Source organism: Amblyomma mixtum, chromosome 2 (genome assembly GCF_055824585.1).
Source record: "Amblyomma mixtum isolate Tamu chromosome 2, ASM5582458v1, whole genome shotgun sequence".
NCBI lineage: Eukaryota > Metazoa > Arthropoda > Arachnida > Ixodida > Ixodidae > Amblyomma > Amblyomma mixtum.
Window position 1 is genome coordinate 210,596,848 of NC_143013.1, and position 3,822 is coordinate 210,600,669.

Here is a 3,822-nt window from a genome sequence, read left to right on the forward strand (position 1 = left end):
AAATTCCAAACCCTTTTCACGTGTTTTGGCCTCTTTCCCTTTCTCTTTCAAGTCTTCAAGTCCAATATCTCCCCACCTGTTCTCCCGGCCGTGCCCTTTTCCAGGTAGCGGGCTAACACCCCACCCCGCGAAGCGCTATTTTTTCTTTCTGGTTGTCACTTTCTCAAACCTGTTTTCCCTCGCGCGCAGCTACGCGCTTCGCTGTTCCTCCACCTCCCTGTCTCCACCTTTCAGCTCGAGGACTTTTCTCGGAACCGCAAAACCTGTGTAAAGGAAAATTCCTCTCTCCCCTCCAGCCAACCCCCCACCCCCCCACACCATCGTCTCCACTGCTCGTCTTGGAACCGCGCGACTCAAGACATTCTTGACTGCACGGCGGAGCTCAACCACGTGCAAACCAACGCGACGAAAATGCATGCACACTCGAGCTAGCACCGTTCATAGTCTGCGCACGCGAAAAGCCACACTCATATATTAGGAGAGCTCCGACGCTGTTCGTACCGCCTGCAAGATCTTTTGTAAGTACTAAAATTCTTTTATCTTGATATACGTCTGGAAGTTAAAGTGGTTTTTGTAGCAAATGTTGCTTTGACTACATGCGCCTTTATTTTTTCGGCAGGAGAAGAGAGCGAGCCAAAAAGCACGAGGACGACTTCTGTGTACCCACTCTCATTGCGAAATGGCTTGCTTGACGTCGTGCGCAGTGGAATTGTGGCCGAATGGTGAGAATTTAATTTTTCGTCTTTGGTGAGATGAACTCACTAAAGATTCACTACTTTGGCTAACAGCGGGTTTGAACTCATATAAATTGAGATAGGATGCATTCGGGAATATGTCCTTTACCGCTTATGCACGACGGAAATCAGAACCGCTTAATTAATTTTCCACTGCAGACTAGTTGGTAAGGATATGTGTAATACTTCCGTAGTGTTTCTTTTTGCCTTCTACTCTTGCAGACTCAATAGAAAATCCGCAATTACTGGTTAAAGCTTTTGCCCAAGTTCTCTCGCAATGAAAAAGGGCATTACTCTGGACTATCAGACTAGTATTTTTGTGTGGTTTTCAAGTTGCAGTTTCGAATCCAACTATAGCATGCATGCGAAGCAACTAAGGTAAAACAAAGGTGCCCTGAGTTCCTTGCGTTCAGCGTATTTCGTCAAAAGTCGCAAGCCGCATTTTTGACCCCATTAAATAAAACTAATCAAAAATGTTGTTTTGACGTCCATGTGGAAGAGACGCTACAACCTGTGCATATTTACTGGAATAAAAAATTACCTCGCAATTTAGAGACACAAGTTATGATATTAAAACAAAATAATACATTAATCTGTTTTCAATATCACATTAATTTCCTTATCTCGCATTGAATATATTTACTGGGAGTGCGACACGACGCATTAAACTAAATTAAACCATTTGGTGTAAGGGAAGTTTAGTAAATTAAATTCCACTTTGTGCAACTAATGTGGGGCTGGTTCTTAAGAATAAATTAAAAATTATCCTGTAAAATATGTTGCTAGTGTCTTCACGATTACTGTGTTTCACAAAATTCGGTGTTATCTTTGTTATGTTTGTTTTTGTTCTGTGATGGCCATAATTCAACTTACCATGACATCATGCATCTCTTTGCAGGCTTGGCACTTCGTGAGGCCATCGTGCAAGAACTGGACGAGGAATTTGTTTGAATGCAGTCCAGCAGCCCCCTTGCAAGTGGAGTGCAACGATTACTTCGGATATGACTGATCAGTTCACTGGAGGACAGCTCCGTTGAGCGCTTTTTGGATGCCTTAGCCGTGCCGCAGCAGCTTGCCGAGATGCTTTGTCCAACCTGATCGGCACTCACCAAACTTGAAAATAAATTGTTTTCCCACAGCCTCTGCCACCATGCTCTTGGGCCCCTTTTCTTTACTCCCCAGGGTGGCTGGTGGTAGCGCAAACCATCCTGTGTGCGCTAGAAGCGTGATTCTTGTAACTCAAAGCAATAAACGGGTCTTTTTTCTGGAATTCTTTCGCACCCTCATTTATGAATATTTGCTAGGTAGAATGTTATGTATGTACATCTATCCACAGTGCCGGTCATTGGCGAGTGGGTTAATTGCATGTGCCAGCGTTCGAAAGCTGGATGCCATTATTCGAAAGCTGGAAACCATTATTCGAAAGCTGGATGCCAATATTCGAAAGCTGGAAAACCATTATTCGAAAGCTGGCTACCAATGTTTGAAACTTGGCTACCAATGTTTGAAAGTTGGATGCCAGTATGAGACCTTTGCTGGTCCATGCTGCAGAACGAACATCGGGACTGCGTTGGCCGCTTGATCGGCCGAGCGTTGGCCCAAAACTGGCATGAAAGTAGGGCCAATGTGTGAAGTGGTAGCGCTCGGCCCAAATGCCAGTGTAGGACCGATGTTCGTGCCAAGTTTTGCCAACACTTGCGCGACGTTCGGCCAATGTTGTTGTGCTGCCTGGGCTGCCACAACAATGATTGCAGTGCCCAATGAACATTCTGCTGATTGAAATTTCAGGCGTGCATGACATGCTGCTGTTATAGACTGAAACAAATTTTTGGTGAAATAGTTTATAATGGTATGGAATGGATGGCAGATTAGCGCTAGCGCTTACTTTAACGACAGTTCAAGTTCAGTTATAATTGAAGATAATGATTGAACGGAGTTGTTCTTTATGGTGACCCGTGGCTCTCGTACTGAAGCAGCATATTGTAACTTGAAGTAAATGCACATTTTGTTAAGGAGTAGTTTTAATGATGGGAATGCTTGCATGCTGGCATGACCATATCTTAAAGGAACTGTGCACTACATTTTAAGCCCCCAGTTTTTTTGGCGCAATGCTAAGCTTGTTATCTAAGATGCTTGTTTCCACAACGGTTTTGTTAGGAAAGGCGTAGAAGATTTTGACAGAATTTTTCAATCAATGCATGTGCCCACTTTCACGTATCCCAATGCTGGAAACAGTAATAACCGAGTGCGCTGGCAACTGCACATCAGCAAAAGTGAAGTACCAAAAACTAATATAAATATCACACCTTAGACAATAATTGGACGTTTTTAACATGCGCTAGCATCTATTCGTTTCCATACATGGTGACATGGCACAGTGACGTACTTCTTTGATGAACGTTTTAGCGGGTCTTGGTTCCCACTTCATCCAAGAAATGCAAGTAGCAGTGGCGTACGCCATCTAGCAACAATCTTCAGTGGTACGCAGGGTTCGTTGCTTTTCATTGCAGGCCACCCTGGAAAGAGCGTAGACTTTAATGAGACCTATGGTACGCCCCAAATGAAAAAGCACTGTGTATTTTAAAAAAATCTGGACTATTTTATTGAGATGTGGTCCCATGAGGCTTTGCACTTACAATCACGGGGTTTCACCCCAAGGTGGTAAATCAGCTTCTTTTATGCAATTTCCAAAGTTACATCAAAGTTATAAAGCCTCGTTTATTCGACATTACAGTGGTCAATTAATACAATTTTATGCACGATCTTTTCATTTCTGGTATGATCTCACGACAAGTTTGGCCGCTGGTCGGTTCTTTTAAGGTCTGGTTAGTTGCATGTAGGAATCGCGGTGTCTCAGTGGATAAGGCACTCGTCTAGCGAGCCGGAGTACCCAGGTTCGAACCCGACCTCGGCGGTTGCCTGTCGATGGAGGCGAAACGTATAAGGTGCCCGTGTGCTCTGCGATGTCAGTGCACCTTAATGAAAGGTCCCCAGGTGGTCGAAATTATTCCGGAGACCTCCACCGCAAAACTTCTTTCTCTCTTTCTTTCACTCCCACCATTCTCCCTTCCCTTAAGGCGCGGTTCAG

General features: G+C 44.3%; 1 long non-coding RNA gene across 1 annotated transcript; it reads left to right on the top strand.

The window, feature by feature from the left end:
• Positions 1-615: 615 nt before the first annotated feature.
• Positions 616-1,882, top strand: LOC149362444 (uncharacterized). The gene is made up of 2 exons (XR_016288501.1): positions 616-722; positions 1,633-1,882. It is a non-coding gene; the product is annotated as an uncharacterized LOC149362444 (long non-coding RNA).
• The last annotated feature ends 1,940 nt before the right edge of the window (positions 1,883-3,822 follow it).